This window comes from Helianthus annuus, chromosome 16 (genome assembly GCF_002127325.2).
Source record: "Helianthus annuus cultivar XRQ/B chromosome 16, HanXRQr2.0-SUNRISE, whole genome shotgun sequence".
NCBI classification, from domain to species: domain Eukaryota; kingdom Viridiplantae; phylum Streptophyta; class Magnoliopsida; order Asterales; family Asteraceae; genus Helianthus; species Helianthus annuus.
The window spans coordinates 13500841-13516573 of NC_035448.2; the positions used below are offsets into that span (position 1 = coordinate 13500841).

At 35.7% G+C, this 15733-nt stretch overlaps 2 long non-coding RNA genes across 5 annotated transcripts; both read left to right on the forward strand.

Annotated features, from left to right (window-relative positions):
• The first annotated feature begins 6918 nt into the window (after positions 1-6918).
• Positions 6919-9767, forward strand: LOC110915946. Its single transcript, XR_002579378.2, has 3 exons — positions 6919-7288; positions 8425-8510; positions 8847-9767. It is a non-coding gene; the product is annotated as an uncharacterized LOC110915946 (long non-coding RNA).
• Positions 9768-10287: 520 nt separating this feature from the next.
• Positions 10288-15516, forward strand: LOC110915944. 4 transcript variants are annotated; one of them, XR_002579375.2, is made up of 4 exons: positions 10288-13034; positions 14171-14256; positions 14593-14682; positions 15346-15516. It is a non-coding gene; the product is annotated as an uncharacterized LOC110915944 (long non-coding RNA). The 4 variants fall into 4 exon arrangements; XR_002579376.2 differs by having other exon boundaries at positions 14593-14659; XR_002579377.2 differs by having other exon boundaries at positions 14593-14647.
• Positions 15517-15733: the final 217 nt, after the last annotated feature.

Below are 15733 nucleotides of genomic sequence, written 5' to 3' on the forward strand. Positions count from 1 at the left end.
AACCCACATTTTGAAAATATCGTAATGCAACAAATTTAGTTATTTTGTTTTTCTATTCTGCTGCAATAGTGTCAATTACAATGTAAGGGCTGAAATTAAATGAGTAAAAGTAGTGTATCAGTTTTTTACTCGCTTCATTTCGATATAAATGCAACTTTTGAGTGGCATGAAAGGTTGTCTATTATTTGATATATTAGTACCCCTATCGTTATTGCAATGAAAAAGAACTTCTTATTAAAAAACCCTAAACAGTGATTTCTTATCCAAGTCTGGATTTTAGACCTTTGAAAGGCTATATTCCAGCATTTATTTTATGACGCAGTACATATTTCATTGCTATGTACTTCTGCTTAATGCTTTTCTTCTACGTCCTAATTAAGTCCATTTGAATCGCCTAGCATTTTAATCACCTGGTAGATGAACAGATCTTAATGATTTGAAGATACATGCTTTGAAATTAAAATTAAATTTAAATTACTCACATGTATATACTTATGAGTAATGTGTTGATTGTGGGTGGGTTTGTCTGAACTGATTCTTTTAGTTGATCACCCAAATGGTACTAAGTCTAAAACTAATTGTACCTGTATTTTTGTTTCAACTGTTACTAACAAAAAAGATACCATTTTATAAACTGATTCGGACAAGAAAGCAAAGCACCTGACATAACCAAGAAATGTAAGAAGACATCAACAACTTTTCAAAAACTGCATAACTTTTAGGAATGCCACGACCACCTTTTGGAAAACTACAAAGCCTATGCCTCTGGTGTATGTGTTAGGAAGACCAAGAAATGGCTTCTGCTTACTGGAATGCAAGTCCTGGCTCTTATGGGGAAAGCATGATGATCTTTTGTGACAACCTTTATGCCTATATAACCCCTGTCAACATAAAACATCAAGTTTGTAGCAGTCTCAAGACCATTGCCGGCTATAAACAACTTAAGTGACGCCGCCGCAACGCGCGACATATAGCAACAACCTAGCTATATATTAACAGGGTATGTCGGGTGTATTTCCACCACCAACCCATCAACTTTTGGGTTTCTTTTTTTATCTCCTTTTTTTTTTGAAATTTATGATTTTGGCCCTTATGCTTTGTGTGTTGTTTCTTAAATACCAACTCCTTTTTGGAATTTACAGTTTTAGTCAAGTTTTAAACTTTGTATTTTACCCCTTGCACTATTACTTAATTGTTACCGTGACCAACCGCTTAAGTTTTAGACTTTGCGTTTTTTACTCTTTGCACTATTACTCCCTTTTTACACCTCAACTTTGAAATTTTCAATGTACCCGCGCCGTAACACGCACGGGTCTAATTACTAGCTATATCTTAAAGGAGATAGTCGGTGGCAACAGCCACCGACCACCCCCAAGTTTTTTAACCTATGGCATAAAGCACTAAAAGGTAACCGCCTCCAGTGCCATGAACAATCTCTAACAATTCTTAGCTGACACCATACAAAACCACCAGTCACCTATTCAAACCATTATCATTACATTAGACTGAGACGTAGCTTTTAAGGGACGGGAGGTGCACCTGCCCCTCCCCCCAATGTTTCGGTTAGAAGTGTAACATTTCTGATTTTTCAAATTCGATTTCGCGTTGTTAACGCAACTCATCACGCTTGGATCAAATCGCAATGCTTATGTACGTTACATTAAGTTCAATCGGATACGTTGAAACACGTGTTTTCGTGTGGTTAACGCAACACATAATGCTTAGACTAATCCATTCGATGTTTGCGATGTACTCGCGCCGCAACGCGCGCGGGCATTATTACTAGTTTATACTTAAAAGTTTGCTTTGAGGCTAAGCCTCACTCACTGCCACGTACATACAGTTTAATATGTTGATATGTTTTGTATGTGCTAAACATGGCCACGTATACAGTACATATTGAATTAAATTCAATATTAATTTATTTATTATTTTATTTATTATATTTCACTCTTATCTTTTCGTTATACATTCAAACGTATAAAATTAATTTCAATTGAATTGTAAGTTAACTATTTTATTATTGTATTATTATTATTATATATTTTATAATTAATTTAACTTCTTCACTTATTTGGCGTTTATAACTTCTAAAATATGATGTTTTATAAAATAATAAATATGTCATTAGAACGAGAATATTTTTGTCTACATTTTGAACCAAGTTTCATTAAAAACAGAGTAGGTTCAAATATGATGTATTTTTATGATTTAATTATTATACGATTACTAGGCTCGTCTAGGTACTTCATGTTTTTAACAGTCGACTTACCCGTAATATATCTGTCTAATAATATAAGTTTTTATGTACTTTTATTTTTATTAGACAGGTCACCCATACATAGGCCAATTAATTGGTGTAATATTTCAACCAACTTTATAAAATAGTGTTTAAAACTTTTGGGTTGAATATTTATATTAAAATAAACTAGTTACTAGTTATTAGTGGTTAACAAATTTAACCAAACCTATAATTCTTATATAAAAATAGGAATGTTACACTTAATCAGAAAGTTTTTTTACAAAGGTTCAACTAGAACAATCTCTCAAACTCTCTTTGAATACACTAACTCAGTGTGTGTTCTGTCGTTCCCTGTCCTCTGTCTTCTGTCTTCAGACTGCTGCTATATAAAGGAACATGGTCAATGAAAGATCATGCAGCGATGAAACATATCGACGAAACACAAGTAGCCGACGAAAGTCCACTGCCGATGAAAGACTCATGACGAAAGACATGGTCTTTCGTCATTCAAATGTGCAGGTTATTCGTCATGCAGGTTGGACTGGGATTTTCGTCAACAACATAAGCAGGTTTTTCGTCATGTATCCATAGCAGGTTATTCGTCGCTCATCATGTGCAGGTGTTTCGTCATGGACTTGGTTATGCCTTTCGTCGTGCAAGACAACATCAAACAGATATATCTGCAACAGGAGATCAACAACTTTCACTAAGACTTAATGGAGGAAATCAAGTCTTGGTCTTCAACTCGTAGCGATGTCGAACCGAACGGGCCGCGTCCATATGATATGCATCAACAAACTCCCCCTTGGACGCCTCTCGAGAGAGTTCGTCTTCCATGTCTATCATGTCGGAGGATCTTCAAAGTCTTCACGCATCGTAAGTAGAAAGTGTATTAACAAACTACCCTTTTCATTTAGGAAGTGTGTTAACAAACTCCCCCTTAAAATAAACTCCATTTTCAGCACTTAGATCCTTGAGGTGTTGATGATAGGTCAGCGGCAACTCGATCATCTTCATCTTTTGAGTGCCTCTACGTCGTGTCTTCATTCCGAAGCTTGTCTTCTATCACGTTCGCATCTGCACATACAAGAAAGCTAAACATGTAATGAGAACAACTGCTTGGAATATAGTTAACATAAAGAAACGACACACATGTGACCAGTTTTCAATCAACTACCGTCCGATAGTTTGAAAGTTTAAAAATTGTTCATTTTGGTTTTTAACTTACAAAACTTTGCAAATTTTGACCGTTTATGAAGATTTAGTTGTTTTGGTTTCGATCAGATTTCAGGTGTCGAAGACTTGAGTTCCAACATCGAGTAATCAAAAGAAATTAGAAATAAAATATTTTTGGCTTTTATAAAGTTTATATTAAAACACACCTAAAATCTGTTTGGAATTTTGAATATTTCAAATGTAAAGACAGAAAGCAGTAAATAAATATATACAAAGATGCAGAAACTGAAAGCAGTAAATAAATATTTACAGACATTCTTTTTGCGAGTTTCGAGGGTAAGAGAATAATATCAGTGTACGGTCACGCCAAAACGCTCTTGTTGTTCAGTTAGTTAACATTTAGATAAGCATCGTATAACAGTTATCGGTATTGTTGTCCACATAAGCTCAACTTATCAGATGTAATCGCGGCGAGGGGATACGATTAGTGTATGATTTATACTTACCGACCGGTGTTCATCCACACACGATACATTCCCGTATCAAGGTATGCACGAGAGTTCATCTTACGGGTGAGTATACCGTTTATCATCTGTTTTGACGTATATGAAAATGTGAGATACTCACTTATTTTTTAATTGAAAACAAGCCCTATGTGATAGAATCACTTATTGATGAGGAACTTGATTTTCATATGCATGAGGGCACAGGAGCAAGTCCGTGAACAGGTCAGTACTAACGTACAGTAAAGAGACGAACTTGACTCCCGGATAAATGTGATATATTATCACTTATTTTGTTTGGACATGTGATTGTTGATCACTTATTGTGGTCGTATGCAATATGTACACGTATGTATGGTATCATGGAAGATCTAGACTTCGTCTCCGTTATATTTCGGTAAAAGAAACAACCATGATACCCAGATGATAAACAACATAAAGACCTCGTATCTCAGAACCTCGGTAATCTCTCAAATGAAATTTCGGTACTAAGACCATATGCCAATGAGCGGTTCCCACCTGGTCTTCAGTTGATTTAGGTTTATATCACCCTGCACACTTTATATTGATTATGAGCCTACCGATACATCTTATATAGAGCTGCTTATCATTTTTCATTTTAGGTTTAAAGAGGTTTGGACAGACCACTGATGTACTATCATATTCTCTTTTTGCTAGCTAGGAAACTCATTTTTGTTTTTCTATTGTTTTTGTGTTTGAGAAATTTATCGATGTTTTTGGATTTTTAAAATTTTTCAATGTTTTTGTATTTTTCGTTTTTACTCCCCCTAAAATGCAAAAAGTACGAGAAATTAAGAAAACACAAACAAATATTTACAAAAATGATTTTCCGATGTTAGTTTTACTCTGGCTTGACCTTAATGCCGTTTACCATTAGTAAATAGTCAAATCATGATTTCTCAAATGCTTTGGTAAAAAGGTCGGCACGTTGCTCATCGGTGTGGACCTTAACAACATCGATTAGTCTTTTATCAAAGCAATCACGTATGAAGTGATATTTGATTTCGATGTGTTTGGTCTTTGAATGCTGCACAGGATTTCTAGTGATCTGTAATGCAGCAGAATTATCAACGGAAATAGGAGTAGATAGGAATTCAAAACCGTAGTCGCGCATTTGTTGATGAATCCACAGGACTTGGGAGCAACAACTTGAGGCAACAATGTATTCAGCTTCGCATGTTGATGTAGCGACACAGGTCTGCTTCTTGCACTGCCATGTGACTAGGCGATTTCCTTAAAACTGACATCCAGCCGTTGTGGATTTGCCGTCGATTTTGCATCCGCCAAAATCAGAATCACTAAACGCGATCAAGTCAAAGCTATCTTCCCTAGGGTTCCATAGACCGGTGTCTGGGCATCCCTTCAAATAGCGGAATATCCTTTTAACAGCTGCAAGATGTGAGGCCTTCGGATTAACTTGATATCTGGCAAGCAAGCATGTTGGGTACATTATGTCTGGCCTTGATGCTGTGAGGTACATAAGAGATCCGATCATTGCGCGGTAGTATGAGGGGCTAACAACTTCACCCTTCAAGCCAGGAAGAATTCCATGATTTTGCTGCAGTGGGGTACCAATGGGCGATGTGTCGGACATCTGGAATCGGCTGAAGATGTCATTGACATACTTAGTCTGATGGATGAATATCCCAGACTTCGTTTGTTGCACTTGTAAGCCCAAAAGGAAGTCATCTCCCCCATAGCGCTCATTTCAAATTTCTCCTGCATAACACGCTCGAAATTCCTACACAAAATATCGTTAGTAGAACCAAAAATAATATCATCTACGTATACCTGTACCAATAGAAGATCTCCATCCTGTTCTTTGATAAAAAGAGTGCAATCAATAAGACCTCTACGAAATCCATTCTCCAGCAGATAATTAGATAAGGTTGCATACCAAGCTCGTGGTGCTTGATGTAGACCATAGAGAGCTTTGTTCAGCAACCAAACCCGATCAGGGTGAATATGTCACACCCCAACCGATGGCGGAATCATCGGGGCGTGGCACTAGGCGAATCAGATTGCTCAAGAGAATCCATAACAACTATCTTGCGATAATATTTATTACATTCGTTATCCTATACTAACAAATAATAGAATCACATAAGTTATCACTGATTTCTTGTCCTCTCGAACAATACAAATCTGACAACCTAGATTTTTAGATGAGTTTCTAGACTTCCTAGCTTGGTATCGATGTAGACTGCGACTAAACCTGTAACATACGTTAAAATAATGTCAATACTAAAGTATTGGCGAGTATACAGTTTAGGTATGTAGTAGCGTAATAGATTAAAAAAGGTGTTGCGAATTTCCACATGCATAAACGTAATACACGACATATATACTCACAAAACTGATACTACCAGCTAAGTCCTCGATGCTCGATTCTTCGATGGCATAACTAGACCCCGTCGGGCGCAATAGTACTATACTAGTCGTGGTGGGACGTCACGAGTATAAGTCCTAGCACATATGCAACTAGCATCATATATATCTATGCATAACAATTATTCGCAGGTGATAAATTGATTGATTGAATAATTCGTTTGATAAGTTCGATTTGTTAGGAACGTATGTTACACCCAAAATGCGATAAAAAGGGGTTCAAGTATACTCACAGTGCGTATTTGGTAAGCTAACATAGCTTGGTTGGATTGACGGGAAAGTGTCTGAGAATACCCTGTTTACAGACTGATTGCATGAGCGTTTGGTAGCGCGTTAAATGATAGCGGGACAAACAAGAACGAATGATAATCTGATCGAAGGCCGGCCCGTTCGGATGGGCTGTCCGATTGGCTGGCCTGTCCGATCGGCTGGCCTGTCCGATCGGCTGGGCTGTCAGATTGTGTAACACCCCGAAAACGAGTTTGGTAATTAAACCCCGTTAATACTAAAGACGGGGAAAGTACCGTTAGTGGTAAAAGTAAACTGTCAAATATTAGGAATTTATTTAAGAAATAAAGTGATAGAAGGCCCGAGTTAACGGGACCCGAAATAAACTTAGTCATAAATATTCTCGAACCCGCAAAGTTAACTAGGAATATTAAACCTAGTTAATAAGTGGGGAATATTGTTAGAAATAAGTAGGTTGTTCCCTACTTAATTAACTAACCAAATTAGAGGGGCCAATATTGTTAAAATTGAAACTTAACTTTAATTAATTAAATAAAACACACCAAACACCCCACAAGGAGGTGTCTGGTCGTACAAGAAGAACAGGGGGGCGATCCCCACACATCAAAACCCTAAATCTTCACCAAACTTGCAAATTGAAGGCTCAATCCAAGTCAAAATCGAAAATCAAGCATAAATTATTGATCCCCATTGAAAGGGGAGTCATAAGGTATGTAAATTTTATGAAAAATCTCTAGTTGGATTTCTAGGTAAACTTAGAAATCTGAAATTTGATGGTTGCATGTTTGTTATATGATGAAATTATGAATGATTTGATGTCTAGGAGTAAACCCTAGTCATTTACTTGTTGAATTGATGTTCATAATTGTGAATTCATGATCACCCGATTATGTGCTAAATGAGTTTTGTAGAAACATGATGAACCCTAGAATCATAATGGTTAAATTGTGTTAGTAGAACTCCCTGAAGTTGGATTTGAAGTTTGATGTTAGTACTTGTTACTTATGCTAGAATTTAAGGGTTTAGAACACTTAAATGGGCTGGAGAAATTTGATGTTTCGTGTTGCACACAAGGTGCTTGATGAAATGCTTGAACAAGAAAATATAACAAAACTGATTGGGATTAAAAATTATTGGGCTGCAGTTTTAAAAAAAATCATATAAAATCATTGGAACGACCTGTGAGGTTGAGCCTTATATGCTCAGAAAGCTATTGAAACATACTACGTTTTATGTTTGAACATGTTTGTTAAATTCTGATGTTAAACGGGTCAAAACAGTGTCCGAAGTCGGCTGAACTGTTTTGACAGCAAGCTGACAGGAAGCATTTTTTTTTACTTCAGAGCTGATTTTGTAAAAATCATATAAAATCATAGGAACATCGTTAGAAGACGTACCATATATGCCTAGAAAGCTATTTCAGAGTTCTACGATCCATTTTTGAACATGTTGATCTAATTCAGCTTTTAAATGGGTCAAAATGGTCAGTTACAGCAGCTGAATACAAAATCGCTGCACTTTAGTAATGTTCTTATTAACCAAGAAAAAGACATATGATTGCGTATACTTGTTTAGTCATGAAGTATTTATTGTTAGGAACAAGTAACACTTTATATGACATGCTTAAAGTGTTCAAAATCACTTACTAACTAGTTTGTATAAATAACTTGACTAACGGGTCAAACGGTTAGTGAATGGAAAGAATTATGACAAAAAATAAATAAGTAAATAATATAGTTGTTGAATAAATAGCATACTTTGGTGAATAAGTGTGTGAATCCATAAGGTGTGATGGTCATGTTAATGGTTGACTAATCTAATCATCTTGTGGATATGATATGGTAGTTTGACTCTGACAAGCTAGGTAGGAGCTTGGAAATGAACGGGTCAAATGGATACAAGTTCAAGTATGAAGCTCGCAAGGATGCAAGGTAAGTATAACTTACACTAGTCATATATTTTAAAATGTTCTTTTGTCGTATTGACTACGAATAAGACAAATGGTAATTTAGTCACACGTTGACAATAATCGTTAGTTTTAAAAGACGCTTTCCCGCGAAAGACATAAAGAGCCGAAAGTGGTAATAAACGGTTTATAAATAAAATGAGCATACGGTGTTAAAAGGAGCGAGTCATGTAGATGAGATGATAATAAATATTATCTCGCAAAGATAAACGGTCAATTCGGCCAAACGGGTCAAAAGGTGTAGACATCACCTTTTGACAATATCGACTAATGATTCTGGTGTCGGGTTATATGTTTACAGGAGTAGATATCCAATGGATACTCGCATCGCTCTTAATTAGCTATTATAAAGCAAGGTATTAAACCGGGTTAGTAAGTTGATCCGAGCCAGGTATGTATAATAGATTAACTCATCATGTAGAACTTGAAGTTCTATGAAAGTTAGGCAAAATAAAAAAAAGGGCATTCGGTTACCTTAATAGGTAAACCGAAGGATTTAAATTATTTAGACAGAATGTTTTGAAAACAAGATTTGGTTAAAAATGAGAAATTAGAATCAAACAACAGGTTTGTTTGATAAAATCACGAACGGGTCAAATTTGGTAAAAAGGGTTAATAAGCCGAAGACTTAAAAGTCTTAAAATTTTGTTAATCCAGATGTTGGGTCTTGACTCCATTTGATGGAGGTTCAATTTACAATCACGTAGGAAGAAACGGTAGGTCAAACAGACGAGCGGTTTGAAAGATACGAAAGTTTTCGTGTCAAAAACGGCAAAAAGGAAAGGAATGATGCAGGGGCCACCGTAACTTACGGTGCCACCGTAAGTTACGGTGGACATGATTTGGTTACGGTAAATGCCTACTGTTGTACGGTTGAATAATTGAAACACAGAGACCACCGTAACTTACGGTGCCACCGTAACTTACGGTGGAGGTCAGAAATGAGTTTTTATTTTGGGTTTAAGATATCCATGTGGGATTTTCCTAATTTCCCCATTGTATTAGTTTAATTAATTATCAAAACTGACCTTTAAGTTGGTTTTGATCACAGGTGAATGTCGAGGGTCCCGGATGAAGATCGAGCATCGAGCAAGAACCGAACACACATTAAATAAAGCTTCCGCAACGTTGTTTTGTCGTTATTCTAAACGGTGATTTAAATCACATTATGTATATCACTTAAATTGTAAAAGTTTTTAATAAACCCGCATTTTGTACAGTATGTGTGGTCTTAACTACACATCTAATTGTGGTATTTTCATGTAAAATTGTAATTTAGTAACTAGGGTGTTACAAGTTGGTATCAGAGCTCATGGTTAAAGATTAAGGTGTGTTCGGTTCGAGGCTTGATCGCAAATCCGGTAAGTACATGTATGTTAATAGCTTAGCATGCTGAAGTGTTGTAAACAACACATAGGGCTATCGTGTGATACACGTTACCCCAATTAAAATGATTAATATGGTTGACGAAAATACGCGCGTTGACGCGTATAGTAAAAAAAAAAAGCCTTATATTATAATACGGGCGATTATTGAAGTTGAAATTACTAACTCTTGTGAATGTTTTAATTGAAGGACACTCGCGTCTGAAGATGACGAGAGTTGAACAAATTGCGGATATGATGATGGAACGGTCCGAGATGTGACAAGAAGAGCATACTCATCAAGGACCTAAATCGCGTAACGATCGCAAATAAGTAATGGCAAGGAATGCCCGTCGGGGCAAGCATTACCAGGTGCACATTTTAAACTTATAGTACAAACAGTAATATGCAACAAATACATAGTGAATGACAGTTGCATATAGAATATGAAACTTGGAAAACCTGGATAGGTTACCTATCCAGGATGACGTTTCCAAGAGAAATTCAGTAGAGAATATGTATTATTCACAAATTGTGAATAACAAGACAATAACAGAATTCAGTTTATATAGAAACTTGGACGAGAGTGATCATCCAAGTAAGTATTCTCAATATAAATCCTATTGAGAAAAGTAATGATCACATCAACAAATGTGAATAAATGTTTATAAAATGGGACATTTTACATGTTCAAGGATAAACGACTAAAACTAATAATTGTTAACTAACAATTAAATAAAGTTTTACCAAATGAAATCATAAATATGGAAATAATTTGAGGAGTTACTTACATGGGACGTGATGTGGTAATTATAATAAGGTCACGCGTACCATGTGTTGATCGCTTACTCTGGCCAAGTAAGTAGTGAACACATGATAGCATGAGCTTCTTATAATGAGCGCAGTTATGTCCGATGTAGTAAGGTCAAGATGAATGAAAATTTAAAGGATCCTTAGGGTCAAGAAATCTTATGGGCATACTCGTATAAATGGTTTTCGCGGGAACCATAAAAACGACGTATGGCGCACATAGAAATAAATGACCCAAGGAAATTCGTGACATAAGTCATTTCGGACGAAACAACCATGGTAGACAAAAAGGGCATTGTAAAACCAAAGTATAAATGACCCGCGGGGTCATAGAAACAAAGGTATTGCCCACATGGGAAAAACGATCAAAAACCATGGTAGACAAAAAGGGCATTGTAAAACCAAAGTATAAATGACCCGCGGGGTCATAGAAACAAAGGTATTGCCCACATGGGAAAAACGATCAAAGTCGTTGACTTTGGTCGTAGTAAAGAAATGATGATGATGATGATAATCATCATTCATAGTTTATAAGACTGTCAAGGATGGTCGAATAAAGAATAAAGGTTTGGTTGAATAGAAGCGATGGATTTCGCTAAGACAACCAAACAAATTAAAACGAAATCTTAATGTATACCGGAATGCTTGCACTAATAATGACTTCGGTAAAGTACCCGGTTGATGGGTAAGGATTTAAACACATGCGTAAACCGAGAAACGGGAACACGAATTTAAAGTCAAAAGACTCGGATTATGAGTTATGACTGAAAGACCATAAAATTTCGCAAACAAAAATTTTGATAATTATATTCAACTATTCGAAGTCGAATGGGTTGAATAAAGAATAAAGTTGATTGTTTATAAGTGATGGATTTCACATTAATAAGTCAAACAGGTTGAATACAATATAACGCCGAATGGCACAAATGAGCGCTAGCCAGATAAGGGTAGCGTTAAATGCAAGAGAATAATGAGCCCGGTAATGGGATATAACCAAATAAGAATAAATTATGGACTGTCAATATCCTGGTAGGGATAATTGACAAAAGTTAAAGAGAAGATCCTAGAACTAAAACTTCGGTTTTAGTAAGAAATAATGTTTTTACAAACATAGACTCTGATAGGAATTTAAATAATAAGTATGAAAGATACAAATCTTGACACTGATAGGTGCAAGACAATATATTCGAAAAGTGATATTTTCGAAGATGAAAAGGTTGATATAAATTAAACATGATGTGACATGATCACGGTCAAGAGGTACAATGTGAAGAAGAATCACATTATAACCAAGCGAGCGGTAAAAAGAAACCGGACTAATAAGTCTAGTTAGTGAAACCGGTTAAGGTCAATAATTCAAGTTAAGAAATTTGGTTTGCTTGTAAGTGGTAAATTCGGTATAACTGAACCGAATAAATAAATTTGAAAATAAAAAGATTTGTTGCTAAAAGTGAAAGATTTCACTAAGGACCTTTAAACGGGTCAAAGTAACGGGTTCATAAAGAAATCCGATAGTATATGAAAGCATTGAATATCGCTAAGTTGATTAAACTAGTGGAAATAACGAGATTACGTTATTTCAAGTCGCATCATGTCATATAAGATACGTAGATGATTAATAACCAAAAGGATATTACCATACTTTTCTGGTAATACTAACAATCGGTTAAAATATGAGAAATGCTTAATTGATTATCGAGAGCAAATGCATGGAGTGGAACTCGATAAATTAAGTAAGAAAAGGTTTCGGGGACGAAACCTCTTTAAGGGGGGTAGACTTGTAACACCCCGAAAACGAGTTTGGTAATTAAACCCCGTTAATACTAAAGACGGGGAAAGTACCGTTAGTGGTAAAAGTAAACTGTCAAATATTAGGAATTTATTTAATAATCCTAATATTTATTTGAAGTGAATAAAAAGCTTTTAAGAAATAAAGTGATAGAAGGCCCGAGTTAACGGGACCCGAAATAAACTTAGTCATAAATATTCTCGAACCCGCAAAGTTAACTAGGAATATTAAACCTAGTTAATAAGTGGGGAATATTGTTAGAAATAAGTAGGTTGTTCCCTACTTAATTAACTAACCAAATTAGAGGGGCCAATATTGTTAAAATTGAAACTTAACTTTAATTAATTAAATAAAACACACCAAACACCCCACAAGGAGGTGTCTGGTCGTACAAGAAGAACAGGGGGCGATCCCCACACATCAAAACCCTAAATCTTCACCAAACTTGCAAATTGAAGGCTCAATCCAAGTCAAAATCGAAAATCAAGCATAGATTATTGATCCCCATTGAAAGGGGAGTCATAAGGTATGTAAATTTTATGAAAAATCTCTAGTTGGATTTCTAGGTAAACTTAGAAATCTGAAATTTGATGGTTGCATGTTTGTTATATGATGAAATTATGAATGATTTGATGTCTAGGAGTAAACCCTAGTCATTTACTTGTTGAATTGATGTTCATAATTGTGAATTCATGATCACCCGATTATGTGCTAAATGAGTTTTGTAGAAACATGATGAACCCTAGAATCATAATGGTTAAATTGTGTTAGTAGAACTCCCTGAAGTTGGATTTGAAGTTTGATGTTAGTACTTGTTACATATGCTAGAATTTAAAGGTTTAGAACACTTAAATGGGCTGGAGAAATTTGATGTTTCGTGTTGCACACAAGGTGCTTGATGAAATGCTTGAACAAGAAAATATAACAAAACTGATTGGGATTAAAAATTATTGGGCTGCAGTTTTAAAAAAAATCATATAAAATCATTGGAACGACCTGTGAGGTTGAGCCTTATATGCTCAGAAAGCTATTGAAACATACTACGTTTTATGTTTGAACATGTTTGTTAAATTCTGATGTTAAACGGGTCAAAACAGTGTCCGAAGTCGGCTGAACTGTTTTGACAGCAAGCTGACAGGAAGCATTTTTTTTTACTTCAGAGCTGATTTTGTAAAAATCATATAAAATCATAGGAACATCGTTAGAAGACGTACCATATATGCCTAGAAAGCTATTTCAGAGTTCTACGATCCATTTTTGAACATGTTGATCTAATTCAGCTTTTAAATGGGTCAAAATGGTCAGTTACAGCAGCTGAATACAAAATCGCTGCACTTTAGTAATGTTCTTATTAACCAAGAAAAAGACATATGATTGCGTATACTTGTTTAGTCATGAAGTATTTATTGTTAGGAACAAGTAACACTTTATATGACATGCTTAAAGTGTTCAAAATCACTTACTAACTAGTTTGTATAAATAACTTGACTAACGGGTCAAACGGTTAGTGAATGGAAAGAATTATGACAAAAAATAAATAAGTAAATAATATAGTTGTTGAATAAATAGCATACTTTGGTGAATAAGTGTGTGAATCCATAAGGTGTGATGGTCATGTTAATGGTTGACTAATCTAATCATCTTGTGGATATGATATGGTAGTTTGACTCTGACAAGCTAGGTAGGAGCTTGGAAATGAACGGGTCAAATGGATACAAGTTCAAGTATGAAGCTCGCAAGGATGCAAGGTAAGTATAACTTACACTAGTCATATATTTTAAAATGTTCTTTTGTCGTATTGACTACGAATAAGACAAATGGTAATTTAGTCACACGTTGACAATAATCGTTAGTTTTAAAAGACGCTTTCCCGCGAAAGACATAAAGAGCCGAAAGTGGTAATAAACGGTTTATAAATAAAATGAGCATACGGTGTTAAAAGGAGCGAGTCATGTAGATGAGATGATAATAAATATTATCTCGCAAAGATAAACGGTCAATTCGGCCAAACGGGTCAAAAGGTGTAGACATCACCTTTTGACAATATCGACTAATGATTCTGGTGTCGGGTTATATGTTTACAGGAGTAGATATCCAATGGATACTCGCATCGCTCTTAATTAGCTATTATAAAGCAAGGTATTAAACCGGGTTAGTAAGTTGATCCGAGCCAGGTATGTATAATAGATTAACTCATCATGTAGAACTTGAAGTTCTATGAAAGTTAGGCAAAATAAAAAAAAAAAGGGCATTCGGTTACCTTAATAGGTAAACCGAAGGATTTAAATTATTTAGACAGAATGTTTTGAAAACAAGATTTGGTTAAAAATGAGAAATTAGAATCAAACAACAGGTTTGTTTGATAAAATCACGAACGGGTCAAATTTGGTAAAAAGGGTTAATAAGCCGAAGACTTAAAAGTCTTAAAATTTTGTTAATCCAGATGTTGGGTCTTGACTCCATTTGATGGAGGTTCAATTTACAATCACGTAGGAAGAAACGGTAGGTCAAACAGACGAGCGGTTTGAAAGATACGAAAGTTTTCGTGTCAAAAACGGCAAAAAGGAAAGGAATGATGCAGGGGCCACCGTAACTTACGGTGCCACCGTAAGTTACGGTGGACATGATTTGGTTACGGTAAATGCCTACTGTTGTACGGTTGAATAATTGAAACACAGAGACCACCGTAACTTACGGTGCCACCGTAAGTTACGGTGGAGGTCAGAAATGAGTTTTTATTTTGGGTTTAAGATATCCATGTGGGATTTTCCTAATTTCCCCATTATATTAGTTTAATTAATTATCAAAACTGACCTTTAAGTTGGTTTTGATCACAGGTGAATGTCGAGGGTCCCGGATGAAGATCGAGCATCGAGCAAGAACCGAACACACATTAAATAAAGCTTCCGCAACGTTGTTTTGTCGTTATTCTAAACGGTGATTTAAATCACATTATGTATATCACTTAAATTGTAAAAGTTTTTAATAAACCCGCATTTTGTACAGTATGTGTGGTCTTAACTACACATCTAATTGTGGTATTTTCATGTAAAATTGTAATTTAGTAACTAGGGTGTTACAGATTGGCTGGGCTGTCCAGCTGTATTTGACAAAGTTTTGAAGGTTCTTCGGTGGTTTTGGTCGAGGCGTTGCTGTGACTTACTAAACAACTGAAATTCCATCAAGCCTGACTTGTTCTAACGGCCGGGAACCACCCCGTTCCAT